This window comes from Oryctolagus cuniculus, chromosome 16, assembly GCF_051225735.1.
Source record: "Oryctolagus cuniculus isolate XC-2025 breed Fujian yellow rabbit chromosome 16, ASM5122573v1, whole genome shotgun sequence".
NCBI lineage: Eukaryota > Metazoa > Chordata > Mammalia > Lagomorpha > Leporidae > Oryctolagus > Oryctolagus cuniculus.
The window spans coordinates 77,693,516-77,720,217 of NC_142882.1; the positions used below are offsets into that span (position 1 = coordinate 77,693,516).

Genomic DNA, 26,702 nt, shown 5'->3' on the forward strand with positions numbered 1-26,702 from the left:
AAATTTTATTATGTACTCACTAGAAAGCAGAGTTACAGAGAGAGAGGGAAAAGCAGACCAACAGAGATCTTCCATCTGCTGGTTCACTCCCCAGATGGCTGCAATGGCCAGGGATGGGACCAGCTGGGACCAGAGGCCAAGAACTCCATTGTGGCCTTCCACATTGGTGGCAGGGGTCCAAGCACTTGGGCCATCTGCCACTGCTTTCCTAGGCGCATTAGCAGAAGCTGGATCATGTGTAGCAACTGCGACTTGAACCAGTGCCCACATGGGATGCTGACACTGTAGGCCGCAGCTTAACCCTCTGTGCCACAGTGCTGGCTTCCATAGGAGCAGAACATTTTCAAACACAACCGGAAAAAAAGTTTTTAAATGATAGGAAGAAATCTTTACATACTAATAAGAACCTTGGATGTAAATGACTTGCATTTCCTAATTAAAAGATACAGACTGCTGAATTGATTTTAAAAAGAACCAAAGTATGCTGACTCATCAAAATAAAAGCACACAGAGACTTGAGGTAAAAGGATGCAAAAACTATATTTTATGCAAATGGAAACAAAAAGTGAACAGTAATAGTTTTACTTAGACAAACTACAAAATGATCGAAGGATCAATTCAACAAGAAGATACAACAACTGTAAATATATATGTGACTAATTCTGGGACACCAAATTTTAAAAAATATTTATTTTGGGGCCAGTGCCATGGCTCACTTGGTTAATCCTCTGCCTGCAGTGCTGGCATCCCATATGGGCGCCGGTTGCTCCTCTTCTAGTCCAGCTCTCTGCTGTGGCCCAGGAGTGCAGTGGAGGATGGCCCAAGTGCTTGGGCCCTGCACCCCATGGGAGACCAGGAGGAAGCACCTGGCTCCTGGCTTTGTATCAGCGCAGTGCTGGCCATAGTGACCAATTGGGGGGTGAACCAATGGAAGAAAGACCTTTCTCTCTGTCTCTCTCACTGTCTAACTCTATCTGTCAAATAATAATAATAAAAATAAATAAAAATATTTATTTTAATCTACTTGAAAGGCATAACAGAGAGAAAGAAAGAAAGAGAGAGAGCACACACTGGTTCACTCCCCAAATGTCCACAGCAGCCAGGGGTAGGCCAGGCTGAAACCAGGAGCTGAGAACTCTGGACCTCCAATGGGATAACAAGGACCTGAGCATCTGAGCTACCATCTGCTGCCTCCAGGGTACAAGCAGGGAATCGGGTCACAAGCAGGTAGCCGGCACTTGCCAGCACTCCGATGTGAGATGCGGGCATTTTGAGTGGTAGCTTAATTCACTGCACTATAACTCCCCCCGCCCCCGCCAGGAACACCCAATTTTATAAAGCAACCAACCATTGTCAGAAGAGATAAAACCCAATACAAAACTAGCATGAGATCTCAACACTTCACATTCACCAGTTCCGAGATTATCCGGATAAAAGAAAAATCAACAAGGAAACATCAAAGTTAACAATAGAAGTCTAGGCCAGTGCCACGGCTCACTAGGCTAATCCTCCGCCTTGCGGCGCCAGCACACCGGGTTCTAGTTCTGGCCGGGATGCTGGATTCTGTCCCAGTTGCCCCTCTTCCAGGCCAGCTCTCTGCTGTGGCCCGGGAGTGCAGTAGAGGATGGCCCAAGCCCTTGAGCCCTGCACCCGCATGGGAGACCAGGAAAGCACCTGGCTCCTGGCTTCGGGTCAGCGTGCCAGCCACAGCGGCCATTGGAGGGTGAACCAATGGAAAAGGAAGACCTTTCTCTCTGTCTCTATCTTACTGTCCACTCTGCCTGTCAAAAAAAAAAAAAAAATAGAAGTCTAGACCAAATAGAGCTCACAGACAATTCTGTGGAGAGCAACTCGGACTATACTGTTACTGGAATTAAGACTTATTCTATGCATCTGCTCTCCCACAATATGGCGCTGGGAGAGGAGCAAACAGCTTCTACACAGCTGCCTCTCACCAACTTGACAAGCTGCAGGAGCTGCTCCTGATTGGAGGAGAGCAGCGTGCTCAGCGTGTGGGTAGCAGAGTTGGGATTGGTGGAAGAGGACTATAAAGGAGGAGAGAGACAACATGCACCAGGAACATCTGAGGGAACACCTGTGCAGCCCCCGAGAGAGCCGGCCGGCGGTGTGCCGCTCCCCCGCGGAAGTGGGGAAAGTGGCAGGGGGAACCGCCCTTCCACGGAGGTGGAAGGGACAGTAGCCAACCCGGGAAGAACCAGCAGCAAACCCGGGGAGGGCCGAGCAGACAAAAGAACAGCGCAGGGTCCTGTGTCGTTCCTCCATGAAGAAGGGGAGCGACATAATGGTGCCGTGACTCGGATATGAAGCCTAGGCAGGGCTTAGTGTCATTCCTCCATGAAGAGGGGGAGCGACATAATGGTGCCGTGACTCAGATATGAAGCCTAGGCAGGGCTTAGTGTCGTTCCTCCACGAAGAGGGGGAAAGACATAATGGTGCCGTGACTCGGATAGGAAACTTAGGAGGGAAGAAGCGGAAAGAAACGGGAAGAAGTGGGAAAATACTGGAGAGAGAGAGACTAGCAAAGAGCCTAGGGAAAAGCCGGACAGAAAAGGTGCCGGAAGAAGCTATCGAAAGCCTAGGCATAGACTCGGATACGGACTGTGGGAAAGAAGTTGGGATTTAAAGTGAAAGCAAGAAGAAACTTAGACTCAGATACGGACTGCAGGTTGAAAGTGAAAGTGAAACCTAGAAGAAACTTAGACTCGGATACGGACTGTGGGGAGAAGCCAGGAGAAGTGAGAGGGGTATATTGTTGGAAGAAAAGTTATGAAACATACCGGGTAGAGAAAAATATGTTAGGGAGGATGAAGCCGCGGGGGCAGGCTGAGGCGGAGACGTAAGCTACCTTGGGATTCGTCGAATCAGCCCGGGGAATAAGGGGTGAAAATCTGGAACCAGAGGCGGAGATGTGGGCCAGGTTGGAATCCGTCAGATTAGCCCGGGGAGCAAAAGACAGGAAGCCAAACCGAAAGGCGCAGACGTGAGCTAGGTTGAATTTGCCAGGTTAGCCCAGGGAACTTAGACTGAACACCGGTGGCGGAAACGTGAGCTAGGCTGTGTGATTCGCGGAAGCCGCCGTGTGCAGAGAGAGCACGGGGCGTGAATAGATAGGGAACACGGGGCTGGCGCGAAGGCCGTGGTGCGGGCGCGAAGGGCGTGGAGACCGCGGAGCGCACGAAGCCGAGCCGCGCAGAGCCAGGAAGCCGCCGCGGGGCGGGTGCTGGGAAGCCACGGAGATAAGAGAAACAGAAGTTTAGAAGTAAAATGAGAGAAATAGGAATGCTGGCAGATAGAAGTAAAATAGGAGAAATAGGAATGCCCGGAGGTAGAGAAATAGAGAAAAATAAGGCCTCCCCACAACATGGCAATGAGAGAGCTTGGATTCGGTCTGCCTGATTAGTGAGGCAATGAGCACCTGCGGGCGGCTAGCAGCTTATCCGCTGCAGGTCACCGAAGACAGGCATGTTATCAACACCAATAAGTCTCCCCACAATACGGCAATGAGAAGGCTCGGATTCGGTTTGCCTGATTGCTAGGGCTTGTAAGCACCTGCAGGCAGTTCTAGCAGAGCAGAGCATGCGCTGCAGGGCACCGAACATAGGCATGCATCAGCGCCAAAAAACCTCCTCACAACATGGCGAAGAGAGGACCCGGACTCGGTTTGCCTGATTGGTAGGGCTTGTAAGCACCTGTGGGCAACTCCAGCAAGCAGAGCAGAGTGTGCGCCGCAGGGCACCAAAGACAGCGCGTATCAATGCCAAAAATAAAAAGAAAGGGGGATCTGTGGGGAGCAACTCGGACTATACTGTTACTGGAATTAAGACTTATTCTATGCATCTGCTCTCCCACAATATGGCGCTGGGAGAGGAGCAAACAGCTTCTACACAGCTGCCTCTCACCAACTTGACAAGCTGCAGGAGCTGCTCCTGATTGGAGGAGAGCAGCGTGCTCAGCGTGTGGGTAGCAGAGTTGGGATTGGTGGAAGAGGACTATAAAGGAGGAGAGAGACAACATGCACCAGGAACATCTGAGGGAACACCTGTGCAGCCCCCGAGAGAGCCGGCCGGTGGTGTGCCGCTCCCCCGCGGAAGTGGGGAAAGTGGCAGGGGGAACCGCCCTTCCACGGAGGTGGAAGGGACAGTAGCCAACCCGGGAAGAACCAGCAGCAAACCCGGGGAGGGCCGAGCAGACAAAAGAACAGCGCAGGGTCCTGTGTCGTTCCTCCATGAAGAAGGGGAGCGACATAATGGTGCCGTGACTCAGATATGAAGCCTAGGCAGGGTTTAGTGTCATTCCTCCACGAAGAGGGGGAGCGACACAATTCATGGAACCACTCATCTGCCAACCACAGAATATACACTCTCCTTATAAACACATGAGCATTCATCAGGATAGACCATATAGGAGATCACAGACCTAGTCCAAAGAAAATTAAAAAAAAATAAAAATCATATCTTATGTCTTCTCTGACCACAATGGAATACAATTCGAAATCAAAAAGAGGCTCTTTAGAAATTGTACAGATACTTGGAAACTAAACAATACATTCTTTAACAAAGAACAGGCCATTGTAGAAACCAAAAGGGAGAATAAAAACTGTTGAAGTAAATGAAAATGGAAACATATCATCCCAAATTCTATGTGTTACAGAAATAACAGCATCAAGAGAAATGTTTATAGCAATAAGCACCTACATTTAATAAAAGACCTCAAATAAACAACCCATCAGTGCAATTCAAGGAACAATAAAAGAAGAAATCAAATCCAAAAAAAGAAATAACAAGTATCCAGAGCAGACATTAAGAAACTGAAAAGATGAAATGTCAAGAAAATGAAGAGTGAATTTTTTAAAATACAAACAAAATTGGCAAGCTTAGACTAACCTATACCTAGACTAACCAAGAGTAAAATATACAAGACTGAAACAAGTAAAAGAAGACGTGAAAACACAGACGTTACAATTGATACCACAGAAATATCAAGAATAACCAGAAACCATTATGAACAACAATATTCCAACACCAACAGATTGGAAAACCTAGACATAATTAAAAAATTTCTGGACACATATAACTTACTTTAACTGAACCATGAAGAAATAAAAAACCAGAGCAGACCATAAAACAATGATGAGATTGAATTAGTAATTTAAAAAATCTCCAAATAAAATCCAGGACTGGATGTTTTCACTGCTGAATTCTGCCAAAGTTTTAAAGAATCAGTATCAATTCTTCTCTAAACTACTCCAAAAGCTTGACAGTTACTCTGCGAGACTAGCATTACCCTGATACCCAAACCAGACAAGGATACAACAACAACAACAATAAACTATAGATCAATATCACTCTTGAACATAAATGCAAAAATTCTCCACTAAATACTAGAAAGTTGAGTTCAACAGCACATCAAAAAAGAATAGATACCATGATGAAGTGGATTTTATTCCAAGGATACAAGAATGGATGTGTATACACAAATCAGCAAATGTAATCCATCACATCAACAGAATGAATGACAAAAACAATATGATCATGTCAATAGATTCAGCTATCCCACTTCTGGCTATCTATTCAAAGGAAATAAAATCAGTATATGAAAGAGACATCTTCACTGTCATGGTTTCAGTTTGCATCAGCATTCACCCTACCCAAAGTATAGAATCAACGTAGGTGCCCACTGATAAATGAATGGATAAAGAAAATGTGGTATGTATAAAATCTACCCCTATCATATGTGGAGGCTCCACAATTTGATCTCAAAGTAAAAAGAGTAGAATATGATAACTAGAGGCTAGAAGAAGGGGGGAGAGGGAAGAGAAGGAGTTTGGGAGATGGAGATCAAATCAGTTTGCAGGAGTAATAAGCTGTGGTGTTAGGCAGCATGGTAAGCTGACTGTAAGCTATTATATATTTGAGAAGAGCTAGAAGAGAGCATCTTGAAGACTCAAAACATGGAAATCATCATGAGAAGGAAATGCTAATTACCTTGATTTGCTAAATACACATTGTATGTGTGTGTATATGTGTGTGTGTATGTACATATATATATATTTAAATATCATACTGGGCTTAAACATATATACAATTATTAAAGTGGTCTTTAAAATAAAAGAGAGAAGAAACAACAAATGTTCTTTAAAAACCTTTACAAATTCTATGTCAAGGTGAAGCAGTGTATGGTTATTATCCCCAATCCCTTTTTATTTTCAGATCAGCTTATAGCTAAAACAGACTCAGTCATGTGCTAATTCAAAAATCAACATTTAAAGCACTGCTTTTCACAAATCCATTCTAATTAATTACTTCCATTGCAGGAATGTGAAGTAATAATTGCTTAATATATTCACACTTGGAGTATCTGAAACACTACTGCTTGAACAAAGTCATAAAGTTTCTCAATGTAATCTTACTGTCAGTAAAAGATAATAACCACCATATAAATATATACATACACACATATATAAATATATGTTCATATATATGGTTATCATTAGGTTAATACTTTAATGTTATATGTAATTCACTTTTATTAATGTGTATGTATATGCATATAGAAAGCTAGATTTATTTGATTATATTTTGTCCAGGATTTTACATTCATATCTAGGAGAGATATTATTTGTCATATTAATTTCTTATAAGATCCTTGTAAAGATTTGATAATTTAAAAATATATAGCTAGACATTATCTTCTTATTTATTTGAAAGGCAAGTGACAGTGAGAGAGATATTCCATCACTGTTTCACTCCCCAGATGTCCACAACAGCCAGGCTTGAGGCCAGGCTGAATCCAGGAACCAGGAACTCCATCTGAGTCTCCTGTGCAGGTGGAAAGAACCCGAGTTCTTGAGTTATCACCTGCTGCCTGCCAAGGTGCCAGGGAGGCTGGGCAGGAAGTGGAATACCCAGGACGCCAGCAATGGGGCAATCTGCTACCCCACAATGCTTGCTCCCTGAAGCACATCTTTACTTCACTGAACATAAGGACACAGAGGAGTTTACTTAAATTTTGGTTTCTGGGTATCACCCAGAATTTGATTCAATTGGTCTAAGGTTGAATCCAGAATTCTGCATTTCCAACGATCACTGAGGTTTTTTCTGATGATTTACTTTGGAAAAACACAATTATAATCTTTGCCAATGTGCCATTAACTATACCTGAAGATACGCCACTACCATTTCTTGAGTATGCCCAGGACTGAGGCATATAGTAAGCATAATGATGTAATAAACAGAGATTAAGGTATTGTATGTTTCACCTCCAGAAGATCAAGGTCTAGTTGAAATGATAGAACACACACATTGATAACTCAGCCAAAACTGCAAAGCAGCATCAAAATGGGGACTGACCAGCTGGCAGTGTGGCAATGGCAGAGCCTGAGCAGAGCCCAGAGCTCTCTCGGGGAGGGGGGTGGGAAAGGGAGGACTGGAGAAGATTGGCAGGGACTAGGTTATAGCTGGATAGGAATAGGAAGTTCTGGGTCCTTCAGCCACAGTAGGCTGAAGACAGATACTGTTAACTGCTTGTGTACTTCCCTATTTAAAAATCTAACAGATAGACTCATTGAATGTTTGCACTATAAAGGAATGTTAAGTGCTTGAAAGGATAAATATATTTACACTGACTGGACATTACACAATGTATACATACTACAGAACATCACATAGAACTCCATAAACATGTACATTTTTTTGTGTTGAATATTTTTAATAAAATATTCTTAAAAGACATTTTGTCCAGATATTGAAACAGAGGAGGTCCTGGTAGTGATATCAGGAATGCAGAAGTTATTTCAAATTGGAGGAGGGGATTGAACAGAGTATAGGAGTCAGAGCTTCAGGTTTTGTTTTACAGGAAATTCAGACAGCTCTCCTGGGAAGCTACAGTCTCTGGACCGAGCACTTGCATGTATTACCAGTCTCCATTTTATGACAGCATTGTTGGTCCTGCTAGAAAAACCAATCTGCTTACTCTAACTCTTATAAATTCACGTGCTCTCGTCAGTTTTTGCACGCCCACCTCACATTCTGTTACTGCACAGTTTTACTTCAAGTTTGCTTGCAGCTCCTCAGTATCCATTTGTTTCTGGATGCTCTGCTCACAGCTGCCCTAATTCTGCACAACACACAAACACTATTCAGCAATATTTGTCTCATTTGCTCTCACTCAGGTCCTGGTTAGCTGATTTTTGGGGCTGTGAATTCAGCTGTGCAGCGTGGATGCACTGGCTGGACTTCAGGACCTTGGTGTAGACATCTCAAAGGTTGTGAAGATAAAGGACGGCAGAAAGGCCTTCATCCAGGACCAGACAACCCCGGTCCGTGGCACCACACTGGCTCCACCTGCAGCTCTCTGATTCAGTGAACTTATCTCCGTGTGCCACCTCTGTTGTTCTGGTTGTTGCCTGCTTCACCACAGCTACCCCTGGCTTTGCCTTAGACCAGCAGTGCAGTCTGCACAGTCCTCACAATTCTGCAGAAAATTAGGAGCAAATGGGTCTTCTACAGTTGTATTGATTTTATTCTGAATTCTTTTGATTCAAGTGGCTTGAAAGCTGAGTTCTGTAATAAAAACTAAAAGTCTCTTTCAGTATTTTTTTTATAAATTTTTATGTGCAACAATTTTAAAAGTGGAAAGGTAAGCATAATTACGAATGGTAATTATGAGATGCATCTTAGGCACTCTAACAAAACATGTGTACTATAACACATTTTGAGATGGACAAGTTCAGTTGGGACAACAGTAATCATTTTTGAGCACTGAGGCGATTTTTAAAAGCCGGTGGACTTCTCCAACAAAGCCTCACAATCCTGGGGCTCATCCTTTCCATTGCCAGCAGCCTCGCAGGTTCAAGTCGGGGAATCATGGACTTCTCTTCATGGGACAAGCAGCAAAGGATTTATTTAAATCTTTTAAAACTACCGTAATGACTGACTCTTTCTGTCCAAAATCCAGTTAATCTTTTTTCGTAGACCGCATTATCGGTCCAGTTGCTTGCCTGTTCCTCTAATGATGATCTGTTGCAGTCTGCTTAAGCTGTCACAACAAAATAGCATGGACTATGTAGCTTAAATAACAAAAATTAATTTTCTCTTAGGGAGACTGTGAAGTTGAAGATCACGATGCGAACAGATTTTGTTCCTGGAGACAGACACCCTCTTGCTCCATCCACATGAGGTGAAGAGAAGCTTTGTTGTCTCTTCCTCTTCTTACGGGGCAGCGATCCCATCGTGAGGGTTCCATCCTCACAATCTCATCGCGACCCAATTGCTTCCCAGAGGCCCCACCTATAAGTGCCAGCGTATTGGGCGGGGGGGTGACTTCAGCGTAAGAATTTGGAGGAATGTAACAATCCATAGCACAACCTTCTCATGTGACCTTGCACTCTCTTCTACTCCTCTACAGGAGGAATATTTTTTTCCTGTCTGTTGATTTTGGCCATGGACATGTGGAGTTTCTTTGCCCAATGATGTTTTAGCAGAAATAGCAGTAGAATTTGATATTCTCTTGAGTCATGGGGCTGCCCTCTGGAGTCTTTGCCGCTATCATTAGCAGAATATTATTCAGTTTTATTTCAACTCTCAGAGGTAAGATGAGAGAGATGTGGCGTAGATTCATCCTAGCTTACACAACCTGAAATAGCACCTACATACAGCAAAATGCCAGTGTTGTCCAGGCAAGCTTCTCCTAGGTCAGTTAAACACCATAAAATCCATAGGTAAATGCACATTTTAAGTCATTTGGTTATTGAGTGATGTGTTATATAACAGCAGCCAATCAAAACAATCCTATTTTATTCAAGTACATATTGCGTTCCCTATTAGAATTATAAAATGCATTCCATATATCTTTTTCATATTTCCTTTCCAGTGCATTCCCAAGTGTTTTTTTCTTTTGTGTTGTTATTGTAAATGTTGTTACATTATATTTTTGAATTGCATACCAAAACAACTATATTTGAATATTAATTTTGCATCCAACTACCTTTCTGAATGACTGATATCTTTTCAACTAATTAAAGAAACTCAATTCTTTTTTGTGTAGATACCAGATGATTTCATTGCATTTAAACTTATATTGCACTGAATTCAAAGTCTAATACCACATTTTTCATTCATAATGTCTCTACCTGTGCATTTGTTATTTGAGTCATATTTTATGTAGCCAGATCTTATCCTTAAATAGATTATTTTAATCAACTCTATATGGACATAATTTACATGCAACTCTATATGGACATAAATTACATGCAACATAATACACATATTTTAAATGTACAGTTTAATAAGTTTTGACAAATGTATACAACTGGGTAACCATCACTGTAATCAAGATTCAGAATGTTTCAATTACTCTAAGGAGTCCCATGAGCTCCTTTGAAGTCACATTCATCCTGAACTCTAAAGTACCCATTGAGATACGCTTTCGGTTGCTATTGACTAATTCTGTCTTTGCATCTTCTAGAATTTGTTGTATTTGACTTCTTAGGTTTGACATAATACTTTTGCAAATCATCCATGTTGTTGATTATATTGGTATTATTATTATTTTTATTATAATTGCCAAGCAGTACTCCAGGGGAGGAACAGACCTCTAGGATGTTTCAATTTGGACTAGTATGATAATTACTCACATCCTTGTTCCAGTCTTATTCTTGCATAAGTCTTTTATTAGATATGCCATTGCTCTTAAACATGTACCTAACATTAGAATTGCTGAATCATTAATTAAGTGTATTATATTGTTACTAGAATTGCCAAAAAAGCTTTATAAAATGATTGTACAGTTATACAAAATTATCAGCAATTTATGTGGTTACAGTTGCCCTAAATTCTTCTCAACATTTGGTCACATCAGTATTTTTAATTTTAGCCATTCTATTGTATATAGCTTTAATTTGGATTTCTGCTATGATGTAAGATGTTGTTGAACATCTTTTCATAAACTTAATATCAAATTCAGTATCTTCTTTTGTGAAATATCCATATCATTAGTCTTTAAAAATTGGATTGCTCATATTTTTATTAATTAATACAAGTTATATATTCTATGTCACATATATATGTGTTGTAAATTCTTTCTTGTACGTCTTTCCTTTTTATTTGCTTAGGATCACTGGAGGAACAGTTTGGGGAGAAAATTTTTCATGAGCCCTTAGTATTTCTGTATTTATTGTTAGCACAGTGCTAACTGAGCTTTTCTATGGGCTGTCTTTGAAAGAATGTTTGTATAGCAAGCAGCCTTGAAAGAAAGAGATGCTGTCTCTTCCAGACCCAAGGGCAGGAGTGGAAACTACCTGGGGTGATAATCTCCCGAAGTGAAGGGCAACCAAGCTTTCTGCATATGGTAAAAAAATAATAAATAATAAATAAATAAGTAAAAATTGACTTCCTTAAGCTCGAGATTCTACTTTAAAAATATTTTATTGTTTATTTTAAAATAACAGAGTTACACAGAGAGAAAGGGAGACAGAGAAAGAGAGAGAGAGGCCTTCCATCCACTGGTTCACTCCACAAATGGCTGTAAGGGCAGAACAGGGCCAATCCAAAGCTAGGAGCCAGGAGCTTATTTCAGGTCTCCCAAATAGATGTAGAGGGCCCAACATTTGGGCCATCTTCTGCTGCTTTCCCAGGTGCATTAGTAGGGAGATGGATCGGAAGCGGAGCAACCAGGACTCAAACTGGAGCCTATATGGGTAAGAAGCTGCAGGTGGCAGCTTTACCCGCTATGCCATGGGCCAGCCCCAAGGATTCTTCTGATAATGCAACTCACTGCATGTTTGGGCACCCATCTTGCCCTATCTGCTTCTCCTCTCTGGGATTTGGGGGCAAAGGGTACTGATGCAAATATGCTGATGGTCATGCTGCTTGCTGTACAGAGAATAATAAAAGTCTGAGCCAGGAATCCTGGGTAACAATGTCCATGGCACTGTGATAGGGTGACTTCTTAGTTTGCAAAAGGCATATAGTGTGAGAGACTTCACAGTTCTCCACAAGCAGGAATTTTAAATATAGATGAAGTGTATTTTGTCATTTTTTTCTGTTCCAGTTCATGCTTTTTGTACTTTGAAAGAAAAACATCTCATGATCACCCAAGGTTTCCTTCTAAAACTGTACAGTTTCACTTTTATGTTTACATTTATGATCCATTACAAGTTAATTTTTCTGTGTTTTAAAGTATGGTCATTTCATTTTTTTTAAAAAAAATTGAATCCAGTTGTTCTATTACTGTTTTTTCTTCACTGAAATATCTTGGCAACCCTGCAGTAATCAAAGGACCATAGATTTGGTTTTAGATTCTCTCTCACTTCCATTAGTCTAACTAAATATGCAGATGTAGATGGCCGGCACCACGGCTCAATAGGCTAATCCTCCGCCTGTGGCGCCGGCACCCTGGGTTCTAGTCCCAGTCAGGGTGCTGGATTCTGTCCTGGTTGCTCCTCTTCCAGGCCAGCTCTCTGCTGTGGCCAGGGAAGGCAGTGGAGGATGGCCCAAGCCCTTGGGCCCTGCACCCGCATGGGAGACCAGGGGAAGCACCTGGCTCCTGGCTTCGGATCAGCGAGGTGCACCGGCTGCAGCGGCCATTGGAGGGGTGAACCAACGGAAAAAGGAAGATCTTTCTCTCTCTTTCTCTCTCTCTCCCTCTCACTGTTCACTCTGCCTGTCAAAATATAAAAAAAAATAAAAATAAAAAATATGCAGATGTAGAGTGGTGCTTGAATATATTTTGATGAATTAGGCAGTTTGATTTCTCCAACTTTGTAATTTAAAAAATTATTTTGACTCTTCTAGGTCTTTTGTTTTTTTTTACTATACATTTTTTTTTTTTTTTTTGGACAGGCAGAGTGGACAGTGAGAGAGACAGAGAGAAAGGTCTTCCTTTGCCGTTGGTTCACCCTCCAATGGCTGCCGCGGCAGGTGTGCTGCGGCCAGCGCGCTGCGCTGATCCAATGGCAGGAGCCAGGTACTTCTCCTGGTCTCCCATGGGGTGCAGGGCCCAAGCACTTGGGCCATCCTCCACTGCACTCCAGGGCCACCGCAGAGAGCTGGCCTGGAAGAGGGGCAACCGGGAAAGAATCCGGCGCCCCGATCGGGACTAGAACCTGGTGTGCCGGCACCGCAAGGCAGAGGATTAGCCTAGTGAGCCGCGGTGCCGGCCACTATACATCTTAAAATCATTTTAGCAAGGACTACAAAAACCCTAGCCATGTTGTGACTGGGCTTATGTGACTGTATTTACCAATTTGTGGAGTATTGAATCTAAATATTCAGTCTTCTAATCCAATAACAGATCCTATTTATCTAGCTCTCCTTTGATGCTTCTCTCCAATGTTGAATACTTTTTAATCACACATTGATAAATTCATTCTTAATTATCTCATGTTATTATAAATGGTATTGCTTTATGGATCTTATTTTTCATTTGTTTATTTGTATCTTTAAGTATAAAAAGATAACAATTGACTGTTGTATATTGACTTGGGCCCTACTATACTGCTAATTTTACTTAACTCTAATAGTTTTAGCTTCCTTGGAATTTTCTAGATACATGATCATATTGTCTGTGAATGAAGAAAGATGTTCCAGTCTATAATTATCAGTCTATATGGGCCTTTTTTAATCTTGTCTTTTGCACTGTGTAGTTTCCTTTGTGGGAGGACACTTAGTTAGAATTTTTATTTCTTTAATAAATGCAGAGATTTGGGCTATTTGGCTTCTTCACTCTATTTGTAAATTTACACTATTGTAAATTTACTCTATTTGTAAATTTATATTTTTCTAATAGAAAAATTCTCAGCCATTTTGGCTGTTCTGTTTCTTCTTGAATCTGCTCTGTGATTTTCTTCAAGAAACTTGCTTACTTTATCAAGGTTATTTAAATTATTGTCGAACATCTAAAAAGTAATTTCTTATTTGTTTAATCATTATAGTATCTCAAACAGTTTCTTTTATGTTTTTTCTGACATCAGTAATCTGAGTCACTTTTTGTCATTTGTAATATCTAACTGCAGTTTAAATATATTAATCTTTTTAAAGAACAGCTTTTGTTTCATTAATTTTTGCCATTTTTCTTTATTTTTAATTTTATTAATTTCTGCTCATTTTTATTTATATTATGCTTACTTTTGTTCTTTTTATAGTTTCTTTCTTTTCTTTTCTTTTTTTTTTTTTTTTTTTTTTTGACAGGCAGAGTGGACAGTGAGAGAGAGAGACAGAGAGAAAGGTCTTCCTTTTGCCGTTGGTTCACCCTCCAATGGCCGCCGCTGCAGCCGGCGCACCGGGCTGATCCGATGGCAGGAGCCAGGATCCAGGTGCTTTTCCTGGTCTCCCATGGGGTGCAGGGCCCAAGCACCTGGGCCATCCTCCACTGCACTCCCTGGCCATAGCAGAGAGCTGGCCTGGAAGAGGGGCAACCGGGACAGAATCCGGCGCCCCAACCGGGACTAGAACCCGGTGTGCCGGCGCCGCAAGGTGGAGGATTAGCCTATTGAGCCACGGCGCCGACCTCTTTTTATAGTTTCTTAATGGGGTATCTTAGGTAACAAGTGGGGTATTTTAGGTAATATATTTTAGACTTTTCTTCTTTTGCAAATGTAAGCATTTAAAATGATTGCTTTAGGAAATTTTATTTTGCAAGGTGTAAATTAAACTTTGATTAAACTATTTAAATTTTCTTTTATGTTCTATTTTTCTCATTTGTATGAAAAAGCAGAGCAAGGGGGAGAGAGGAGACACACACACACACACATACACACACACACACACACACGGGGCGGAGGGAAAGAGAGAGACTTTCTATTCACTGTTTTCACTGGTTCACTTCCCAAATATACGCAATAGCCAGGGTTGGGCTAACCCAGCATCAGGAGCCTGGAGGTCTGTCTGGTAGCTGAGCTGCCTTCCAGGAAGCATGTTAGCAGGAAGTGGGTTGGCTGCAGATACTGGATTCAAGCTATGCACTCAGATGTAGGTTGTGGGTGGCCCAAGTGGTAGATTTGACCACTGAGCCACAACACCTGCCCCACGCATTTTCTAATTTTTATTGTGATTTTTTTGAACCAATGTTATTTAATTTCCAAAGATTTAGGGATTTTCTAAGTATTTTTCATTATTGATTTTTAATTCTGTTGTAGTCGGAATACATGATCTGTAGTTTATAGGGTCTCCTTTTGTGGTATATAGTATTGATGGATGATCTTTTTAAGCTTGAAAATAATGAATATTTTGCTGTTGTGCAAACTTGATATTTAGTATCTTCTCACTTCTGTCTCCATAGTCTTTCCTATTACATTCTGTGATTTTTTTTTCAAATCTCTATTAAACAGATTCTGCTCCTATTAAATCTTTGCTATTGGATGGTGAAGTAACAGCAAACTATGCACTATCCTTCACCGTATTCTCCCTCGTATCATCCTCTGTGAAACTCAAAGCCTCAGCTGTGCATGTGGTGCACGTGGAAATCCCCACCAGATGTGTTCTGGGATTGCGATTTTCACTGCACAGACTTCAAACAGAATGTGAAAACATAAGGCACCTTTTAGCTCCCATGTCTCTCCCTATATAAGTGATATCTCATTTATTTGTTAATTCAGTGAATGTTTGAGATGACTGAGTTGTACTCACGATGGTGCAGATATGAAAAAAACCTAACAAGATCTCTCCTCTTGTGGATATTTGATTTATTGTTATGGTTCTGACAATGCTTATGTCTTTTGAGGATAATCTGAACCTATGTCAATCAATGCAAATTCAATTCTCCTACTTTCCCTTTGTTCAAATCCAAACTTGTAAAGCCATTTCTTCTATATTTATCTACTCTTTTGCCCAACGGATCTCTCCCGTCTTGTCTGATGCATTATATTATTATTTATAGAATGTGCAAGCCTTGGTCCACACACTGTCAATTTAACTTATCAACATGTTATCAGTTGTCATTAAACTTCTATTTTCAATATTATGGTCGTTTTTGAACATATTTGTTTCCTAATAGAATGTTTTCCTAGGTCTGTCAGAAACAAAAATGGACATTGGTTCAAGTGGTAAAAAGAGATTTTTATTCAGTAACTACTGAAAGTGAGGGAGAGAGCCCTGGTCCATTCCAATTTGTGCAGAAGGCATTTGAAAAGAAGGAAGGAGTGGGGAGGAAGAGGGAACAGGGGCCCAAGCAGAGCCAGGAAAGTGAGCAATCACAAAGATCGAAAAAGGGGTTGGCCAGTGTCCAGCTGCATCTGCCAACTGGTAATTACTGAAGTGAGGATTCTATGCTCCCACAGAGACTGAGAAACGGAGTTCCTGGCCTTCCGATGATTACATTTCAAAGGAATGGCTTTCAGGTCCTTGCGAAAGCTACTCTAGGTCACAGGAGATACATACTTAGATACCTCAAAGGGACAAAGGAAGGGTTTATGACTAGGAGCTTTCTTAAAAAGTAAATTCTGTAATAAAGAGAGGGAGGTCGGGGGCCTATTATCAAGTGTTGTCTGGAACACATGGTAAATTCTTTGACAGCCTTGAACTTTTTCAGATAGGAACTCAAAGCAGGGCTGAGTTGTCCCAGGAATACAGCCCTAGGCTGCCAGAAGCCATGCCACCGCTGGTCATGTCTTTAACGTGGGGGTTGGCGTGAGTTGCTAGGTGTTGTGAGTCCTTTTACTATTCTCAGATATTCAAGATTCTCAATGCATGTTGTTTCCAGTTTACTTTAAATCTAATTGTCCTTTAATAAACACATCTCAACTATTGTTTCTAGTTATCGCTGCCTATGCAAGATCCCATGCTAGGACCATAGCTATGTAATTTATACACTGCACAAATGCATCTGGATGAAGGAGTGAGGGGGAGATTAAATCCAAGTTGTGCTTCATATTCCTGGGAGTCTAAAAGCAGTTTTAACCCAAAGTTTTGCAATAATTACCTTGATTTTGCTGTGGCTTTGTAATAAAAGAAGCCTGGCTGGCTAAGGTTCAGGCGTTTGAGCACTAAAGCACACAAGTTAGTCCACCAGGAAGGTCTGCTTGATTTAGATTCTACTCAAGGTCTTTGAGATCCTGGATTTGTAGCCAGGGGCCTCTCAGATATAATCACTACCTTGGTAACCACCATCATAAACAAGAGAAACACAGAATCCTCTCCAGGAAATTGACTGTCACTTTGTTGATGTTTTTGGATTCCGATAGATTTATTTGTTTTTTTCTATCTTTACCATTCAAATTGATGCAGTGATATTTTCAGGTAGTATCATGATTGAGTACTACTAATTTTCTTTTCATAAGTTCATGGTTTTGGGGTGTTTTTCAGGCTTTGAAAGGCTATACCTGTTTTTCAACTCAATAGTTTGCAAGTATTTCATTCCATCATATACTGGCTTGAATATTCCCATTAATTTATCCTGAAATTTTCCCAACCAAAAAAATAAATAAATAAAACATTAGCACCAATTTGGACTTTTTGCAGTGTTACAACTTTTCATTTTATATTTCATAAGAAATAGAATTGTTAAAAAGCAACAATGATAATGAAGAGTAATGCATCTCCTTGGATTATGAAAATTAGTTTTAAAGTTCTTCATGGTAGCAGAAGTTATCTGATTATAATAATACATCTTTTGTTTTGGAAAAGAATATCTTAGAAAGGTTAAAATAGCTGGGATGCATATTAATACCCAGTACTAACTTCAAATTTATTAATATCTACCTTTCAAGTTTTGTGTAATTGACACACAAGTGACAAAACTGGCTTTCTTCCAGTTTTTGTCTCAAACAAAAATAGATTCTAATATCTCCCATTAAGCATTAGAGAGGTAAATTGTTGCCCACTTGTAAGAAGCAAAGATTCTTATTTGTCTGTTTCAAGACTCATCAGAGCTCCTTCTTCAGTTACCATGGGAACTGTTTCCAGCTAAACTTGAGAGGGTCTCCCAACAGATCTGAAATGCCCTCACAAATAGAAGGAGCCCTGGTTTCATTCTTATGGAAGTTATTGGCTTTGTTTTTCTTTCCTAGCTAAGGTGAAAAATGATTCAGTCAAACCATATTTACTTGGATTTTAACGATCCCAAAGACGAAATTACATGGGAAACATATTGGGAGGTAGGGAAAGGAGTATTAAAGGATTGAAACAACAAAAGCTGATAGAATTCACACTGCAGAATGAAGGTTTTACTTTTCAAAGCTGGACATTTGAGCTATGTAGCTTTTACTGTTGATTTCATCAACCATTCTCCAAAGTGAATATTATAAAGATTCTTGTTAGTTTTTGCTTGTATGTTCCCAGATAATAAGTGACTTAATCTGTTAAATTCTCATTTTTTTTAAGCTATTTTTTAAACCTTAACATTTAACATAGTTAAACACATTTAGTCAACATATCAAAAATACTGTGGCTAATCCAAGTTTAAGAGATATTTTCAATTTTGTCTCAACTAGTGCAGTTACAGGTTTATAATACATTGAACATTTATTCAGCTATAGAAATTTATAGTTGTATTGCAAATGAAGCATTTTCTTGGTTATTTTAGCTCTTTTGAATAAACCTAAAAACTTGGTGTAATCGTAACTTTTATTTTTTCCACCCTGGAAGAAATAGCTCATATTTAAATTCTAGGTGCTTGTTTATGTTTACGTAAACATGGGATTTATTTGGAATTCATCTTCCATGTTTGAAAAAGATTAAGAGAAGTAAGTGAATTATGGAACAGATGAGAAATCAGACATCTTCTGGAAGTCAGCCCAGCCCTCTGATTTTCTGTTAGAGGAAAACCATCCCAGCTGATTTCCTAATTTCCTCTACCGGAACCTGAGGTTCTTAGACCCCCAGTCCAGTCCAATATTTGGCCTTTCTATTTATATTTTTCATCTTTATGTTTGAAAACTGTCCAAATCTTAGTGGTGTTTTCATGTTATTAAATTTGTTGAAAAACCCCGAGTTACTATAAGTGTTGGCCTTCAGGCAGAGGTATAATTTGCTTTAGAAATAAAGATAGTACTTCAATAAAAGAAAGAAAAAACCCCAGCTTTTGTAAATATGAATGAACTCCAGATGACACTGGTATTTTGTGTAGAAAAGATGCGCAGAACAATCAGGAGTTGACGAGATGGTTTTTGTAGGAAACACATAAATATGAATGCAGATGGAGACAAACATGCACTTCTTTGCATGTGGGACTTACCTCTCTCAGGTGGTAGATTTATCATGGTCTTTTCATCTTTCATGCTAATGTTTTTATTTGCTTGGATAATTGTGACTTTCTTATATATGCATACATCCCATTTCTATGGAAATGAAACCTTGAAAATACTGCTTCATATTCTGAAACATGAAACAAGGTTTTAATAAACCCTAATCTAAAATAACATAAAGTCAAGATGTATGGAATATGGATATAATCATCTTTTGGAAAGAACTTCAATACAGAGTTTAAAGATTTACATAAAAATTCCAACCATGACACATATTGGCTCTTGAACATGATTTGTAAATTACAGAAATTCGTTAAAAATCCTGACAAAGAACTTAAATTGATGAATCAAGGGATTTTCACTGGGACAGGATTTGTGTTTCTACATCCATATACAAATATGCATGAATTTCAAAAAATTTCTTATACCAAGGCAAACTTTTTCCCCCAGAAACCTTTTATTTAGGGAATACAAACTTGATGTATTTCATAAGTACAACTTTAGGAACATAGTGATTCTTCCCACTGTGCCTACCCTCCCACCCACACTCACTCCTCTTTCTCCTCTCTCCTATCCCCCTTCTTATTTTTTTGCTAAGATCTATTTTCAATTAACTTTATACACATATGATTAACTCTGTACTAAGTAGAGTTCAACAAATAGTATGTAAAAAACTGTTCCTTTACAGTTGAGGCAAGGGCTGCTCAAAGTCAGTGCATCTCAAAGTGTCAATTTCACTTCTATAGGTTACCTTTTAGGAGTTCTATTAATTATCACAGATAAAGGAGAACATACAGTATTTGTCTTTTGGGGGCTGGTTTATTTTACTAAGTATGATGTTTTCCAGTTTTATTTATTTTGTTGCAAATGACAGGATTTCATTTTTTTTACAACTGTGTAGCATTCCATGGTGTACATATCACCAAATTTGCTTTAATCAGTCTTTAGTTGACAGACATTTGAGTTGATTCCAGAGCATAGCTATTGTGAATTGAACTGCAATAAACATGGGGGTTCAGATAACTTTTTCATGTGCTTATTTCATTTCCCTTGGGTAAATTCCCAGGAGTGGGATGGCTGAGTCATATGGTAGGTCTATATTCAGATTTCTGAGGTATCTCCATACTGTTTTCCACAGTTGCTGCACCAGTTTACATCCCCACCAAGAGTGAATCAGGATACCTTTTTCCCTACACCCTCACCAACATTTGTTGTTTGTTGATTTCTGTATGAAAGTCAATCTAACTGAGGTGAGATGAAACCTCATTGTGGTTTTGATTTGCATTTCTCTGATGGCTAGTGGTCCTGAGCATTTTTTCCTGTGTCTGTTGGCCATTTAGATTTCCTCTCTTGAAAAATGCCTGTTTAAGTCATTTGCCCATTTCTTAACTGGGTTGTTTGTTTAGTTGTTGTGGAGTTTCTTGATCTCTTTATATATTCTGATTTTTAATCTTTATCAGTTGCATAGTTTGCAAATAATTTCTCCCATTCTGTGGGCTGTCTCTTCACTTTGCTGATTGTTTCTTTTGCAGTACAGAAGCTTCTCAATTTGATGTAATCCCCTTTGTCAATTTTGGCTTTGATTGCCTGTGCCTCTGGGGTCATTTCCAAGAAGTCTTTGCCTATGTGAATGTCTTTCAGGGTTTCCCCAAATTTCTGTAATAATTGATGGTATCAGGTCATAGATTTAGGTCTTTAAATCCATTTTGAGTGGACTTTTGTGTAAGGTGTAACATAGGGGTCTTGCTTCTTACTTCTGCACGTGGAGATCCAATTTTCCCAGCATCATTTTTTGAAGAGACTGTCCTTGCTCTAGGGATTGATTTTAGCTCCTTGGTCGAAGATGAATTTGTTGTAGATGTGTGGGTTGATTTCTGGCATTTTTATTCTGATCCATTGGTCTATCCATCTGTTTCTGTACCAGCACCAGGCTGTTTTGATTATAACTGCCCTGTATTATGTCTTGAAATCTGGTATTGTGATGCCTACGGCTTTGTTTTTGTTGTATAACATTGCTTTAGCTAACCAGGTCTCCTGTGTTTCCATCAAAACAAACTTTTAATTTCATTTTATATGACGATTTTGAAGTATTTTTATTTGTAAAATACTGACTGTGGTATATGAAGACATAAATATTCAATACCTTCCCATTATCAATAATGATTATATCAGACTGTATAGTTTTGCAGATGATTGTTTATTTTGTCCCAGAAGCTATAAGCAGGGAAATTTCAAAGGTAACTGTCATTCAGTAAACCTTTGTCCCTAGGCTGACTGAGCACCCAAATGATTTATTCAATGCAACTTATCTCTATGACTATTTGATAAACTTTAATAGCATAGTTATTCTGTCTTCATTTTATTTACTTATTTAAATTACCTATTTAATGTCATTCCATTTTGCAGCGATTGTATTCCCAAAGTGACAATGTTTAGGAGTGACTACTTGGTAGAGCAGGCATTTAGCCTAGCAGTTAAGACACCCACATCCCAATTTTTGGTTCCAGCTCTTGACTTCAGCTTCCCATCAACGCAGATGGCTCAAGTAATTGGATATCTGCCTCTCACATTAGAGATCTGGATTGTATTCCTGGGTCCTGGCTCCAGCTCTGACTCAGCCCTGATCCTTTCTGAGTGAATCAATGTATGGGATTTACCCTATCCATTTGCCTCTCACATAAATAAATAATAAATAATAAATAAAAATAAATAAAATAATTTTAACTACTTGAGAAATAATAACGTTAATTCATTTTATTATTCTCTTCCCTTCATTTAACACATTGAGTAAAATCAATTTCTTTATTTTGAAGATAGTATTTTATGATTTGCAAAAATGGCTTTCTTTTAAAATACAAATGTTAACCCATAGCATTTTCTTCAACTGCTAACTATATAGATGCTCTGAAAGCTTATGACACATTCAACTTGTACATGCATCACAAAGTCAAACTGTGCAACTTGGCAAAATGAAGCCGCTACGTTCTGTGAGGCCACCTAATAATCATAAATCACTGAGGATGTATGACAGTGAAGTCTGGTAGCCACAGTACAGCTCTAATCCAATGAATGTACATCTATGTCTTTTCTCAGTGACTTATTTTAAAGAGTTGATGAATATACATGGAAGACCTTGCCTGGGGAAATGCAGGTAAATAATTTTGATTCATTTTATTAAAGCATGACTCTCAAACAAGTGTAGAAAACCTGTGTTTCAAAGATGCATCTGACTTATTCATAAAGGTGCCAGTTGAGTGGCAAAGTTCCTCCAAGAATATTTCAGATAATGTTTGAGTTTTATATATATATATATATACATACATACATACATATACATGCATACATGCCACATCATATTATACATTATATATATTATATATAAAACCATTATATATGTGTATTCAGATAATACACAGATACATGTATGTGCAAAATTACATATATGCAGGCACATATGTATTGTATAAAGATCTCTCTATGTCTACATATAAAAAGATACATATTGATTTATATTAAATCAACCATGAAAGAAGAGATTTGCTGAAATAAGTCTACTCAGCAAGAGACAAAACTGATTAATATCTTAAGGGCGATAAAACTGTAACATCTTGGGTTACCTTTTCTGAGAGAAATCATTTGCACCTCACTGGAATAAAATCTATATCATTGACAAGTAATTCACAGAACCTGGGCTTTAATCAAATGCAACTAGTGAATCAAACAAAGGTATAACCTCTTGAGAATTAGATAGTCCTTGGGAGGTCCTATTAAGGCACTGTCCACTATGATATTGAAAGGCCATCAGTGATGACTTTGTCTGATTTTGAATTTTATAAAATTTTCTGTAGCCGCACCAAGTTCTATTTCCAGTACGGAAAAGGCTGCTCTCAGTAGTTCTACAGTGTCGCACTCCAGGGAAAGTCCTCTGTATTAAACTAAATTCTTCCCTTTAATATCAGGGAATATGTATTTCTGTTTGAAGGAAACAAATTTCTTTCCAGAATTTTACTAGGATTGTGCAGAATTTTAATGTTAAGGAAGAGTCTTTGGTCTTAATAAAAATTCCAAAGATTGGAAAACAAGACCAGATTCTATATTAACACACTCATGGCAAACAGGCTCCCAACTATATCCCGATGCCCTACTGAGAATTCTTAAAAAAAAAAAAAAAAAAAAAGATCACCTTTACTAATATTATTTCTAACATTTATTAATATTTGCCATTTATGGTGTGGCTGAGTGTTCTATTTTTATTTTACTTTCTTTTCTGCCCTGGCTGTCATAACTTTTTGCTGGAACGATTTGTTCAGTATGCACCTGTTCATTTCAGGATCACTTTCACACTCAAGATCCACAATTATGTTCACATACTGCCCTCTTTTATTTATCACAGAAGGCACATTTTCCTTTTCAGAATCGAGTAATGTGTATGAGATCTGCATTTTGAATTCAAGATTTAATTGAACTACATAGGGAAGAACCAATGTTTTTAATTCAATACATTTGACTATATAAACTCTAAATGTATTGTTACTAAAAAGAATTTATATTAAAAACATTGTATTAGAGGCCACAAAACAGCATATTGGAGAGCAGATGTGGACATTTTTGCTAAAGGGAGTGAAAGTAAATCATTTTACCAGAAGAATCAGTTACTGTTAAAGCCAAGGAAAGAATAATCCATAAGAACTTAACACAATTGACCTTTAGACTGCTAATAGTTTATGCATACAGCACCAAATCACCTGAGCTTTTCAGATTTCAACATGTACTTTTTAAAAACTGACTTCTAAAGAAAGATTTATTTATTAATATATTTAAAAGGCAGAGAGACACACAGAGAGGAGATATTGTGAGATATGTTCCATTCACTGGTTTGCTCACCAAATGTCCGAAACAGCCCAGGACGAGGCTGGTTTGAAACCAGGAACCAGGAAATCCATTTTGGTCTCCCACGTGGGTAGCAGGTACCCAGTGCCTGAGCCATCACCTGCTGCCTCCCAGGATGCGCAACAGCAGGAAGCTGGATTCAAAAAAAGCACAGCAATTAGGATTTGAACCACACACTTCAATATGGGATGCAGGTTTCCCAAGTGGCAACCCAACCCACTGTGCCACAAAACCATCCTCAAAAATGACTTTTAAAACAAAATTTTAGGGCCGGCGCCGCGGCTCACTAGGCTAATCCTCCGCCTGCGGCGCCGGCACACCGGGTTCTAGTCCCGGTCGGGGCGCCGGATTCTGTCCCGGTTGCCCCTCTTCCAGGCCAGCTCTCTGCTGTGGCCAGGGAGTGCAGTGGAGGATGGCCCAAGTGCTTGGGCCCTGCACCCCATGGGAGACCAGGAGAAGCACCTGGCTCCTGGCTTCAGATCAGCGCAGTGCGCGGGCCGCAGTGCGCCAGCCGTGGCAGCCATTGGAGGCTGAACCAACGGCAAAAGGAAGACCTTTCTCTCTGTCTCTCTCTCTCACTATTCACTCTGCCTGTCAAATAATAATAATAATAATAATAATAATAATAGATTGTTAAAAAAAAGCAAAATTTTAGATTACAGAAAAACTAAAATGACATATAGAGTTCTCTTATACTTCACATGTAGTTTGCCTTATTGATGTATTATATTAGTATGATACAGTTGTCATAATTGGTTTTTTTTTTAGATTTATTTTATTTATTTGAAAGACAGAGTTACAGAGAGAGGTAGAGACAGAGAGAGAGGTCTTCCATTCATTGGTTCACTCCCCAGATGGCTGCAACAGCTGGAGCTAAGCCGATCCAAAGCGAGGGGCCATGAGCTTCTTCTGGGTCTCCCATGTGGGTGCAGGGGCCCAAGCACTTGGGCCATCTTCCACTGTTTTCCCAGGCCATAGCAGAGAGCTGGATCAGAAGAGGAGCAGCCGGGACTAGAACCAGTGCCCATATGGGATGCCGGTGCTACAGGCCAGGGCTTTAACCTGCTGTGCCACAGTGCCAGCTCCCTAAAGTTGCTATAATTAATGAGCTAATATTGATACCTTATTATTAGCTGGAGTCCACACATTATTCAGATTTTCTTAGCTTTAATCCAGTGCCCTTGTCCTCACAAGATTTTACCCAGGATACAACGTGACATTTAGTTGTCCTGTCTCCTATTCCTCTTGCTAGCTGCAGCTTTTTAGACTTCCCTTGTTTATGATGGCCTTGACAATTCTGGGGAACACAATGAGGTGTTTTATAAAAATGCTCTTCTCTGGAATTTGTCTGATGTTTTTCACACAATTAGACTGGGATCATGAGTTTTTGAAAGGAAGACTACAAAGTAAAGTGTCATTTCCATAACCCGATAAGGGTACTTCATATAGCATGATTCTCATTGTTCATGCTAACCCTGATAACCTACATTTCACAACTACAAAGTTACTTTTCCCCTCTCTTTCTATAGTGTACTCCTCTAAAACAAGTTGACTATGCACAGCCTACAATGAAGGAGTGAGAAGTGAAGCTCCCCCTTCCTGACAGCAGGCTATCTGCACAAATTATTTCAATTTTTTCTGCCTAGGTATGTGTCTCTGCTCTATTTTAAATTCAATATTCAGTCATTTATTGCTATCAGCATGGACTCATGGAATTTATTTTAAACCTTGTGTTTTCCAAATTGCTCAACTAAGCTAAAGCTTTGACCACTGGGAGAATTTTCAGTTTGCTCAGGTCTCTTTGATATGACCCCATCATGGGAGGTGTTTCTGGTTTTGCTTTTTAGCACCTCTATACTTTCTGATGCTATAAAATACTCTATGCCTATATAGCGTATTTTCTGCCGCAGCCCTAGAATCAACTGCTTCTTTAAGGAGCACTGGTTCCTTTTATTGGAGAATGGCATTAGAAACCAGGACTTGGGCCCTAAGTTGCTACAGAAATGTTATTGTTCCTAGCCCTCTAGGCTGACAGAGCAAGGAAATACACATGTGTTTAGTAATCACTGTGTACAAACATATCTGTAAATAGTTCCATATATAACATCTGTATTTATATTACCCTAAAGAGGGCAGGCATTTAGTACAGCAGTTGATACCATATGGAACACCTATATATCCCATATCAGAGTGCCTGGGTTCTAGTCCTGGATCCTCTTCCTATCCCATTTCTTACTACTGTACACTCTGGGATGCAGCAGAGGAAGGCTCAAGTTGTTGGGTCCCTATCAACCATGTATGGGAGACCTCAACTGAAATCCAGTCTCTTGGCTTCTGTCTGAACCAGCTGAGCTGTTGAGGACATCTGGGGAAGTGCACTGGAAGACGGAAGATCCATATTCATTCACTCTCCCTCTCTCTCAAAATAAAATAATAAAGCTAAAACAATTTTCAGTGTCAATTTGTTAAGTCAACAACAGGAGTCACTATGCACTTACTCCTCATGTAGGATCTTTGTCCTTAGTGTGCTGTACATTGAGATTTAATGCTATAACTAGTACTCAAACAGTATTTTTCACTTTATGTTTCTGTGTGGGAGCAAACTGTTGAAATC

At 39.6% G+C, this 26,702-nt stretch overlaps 1 long non-coding RNA gene across 1 annotated transcript in view; it reads right to left on the minus strand.

The window, feature by feature from the left end:
* Window positions 1-19,192: 19,192 nt before the first annotated feature.
* Window positions 19,193-26,702, minus strand: part of LOC149121837 (uncharacterized) — a 28,900-nt gene continuing 21,390 nt past the window's right edge. Inside the window, exons 2-3 of the long non-coding RNA XR_016222789.1 lie at window positions 24,083-24,221; window positions 19,193-19,328 (exon numbers count right to left, since the gene is read on the minus strand). This is a non-coding gene — a long non-coding RNA (uncharacterized LOC149121837). The remainder of the gene's footprint in view (window positions 19,329-24,082; window positions 24,222-26,702) is intronic.